The sequence below is a fragment of the Cynara cardunculus genome, assembly GCF_001531365.2.
Source record: "Cynara cardunculus var. scolymus isolate 2C chromosome LG 1, CcrdV1, whole genome shotgun sequence".
NCBI classification, from domain to species: Eukaryota; Viridiplantae; Streptophyta; class Magnoliopsida; order Asterales; family Asteraceae; genus Cynara; species Cynara cardunculus.
The window spans coordinates 22316242-22316477 of record NC_037528.1 but is presented as its reverse complement, the minus strand read 5'-3'; positions in this window follow the sequence as shown (position 1 = coordinate 22316477).

Sequence of the window (236 nt, the reverse complement as noted above, 5' to 3'; positions counted from 1 at the left end):
ATTTCTGTCCGTTAGATCAATCCAACAATGATTTCATTTACTTATCATTCAATATCATTATTCATTAGCAAAAAAACTGAACATGTTTACAGCGAGGGGTGTTAATAGCACCTCTTTATGGAAGGTGTTGAATGCTTAGAAAATTATGTCATCTTTAAAATTTAGAAAATGTTAAATCGATTAAATAATATATTATATTTAATTATTATTATTATTATTATTTTATTTATATGTTT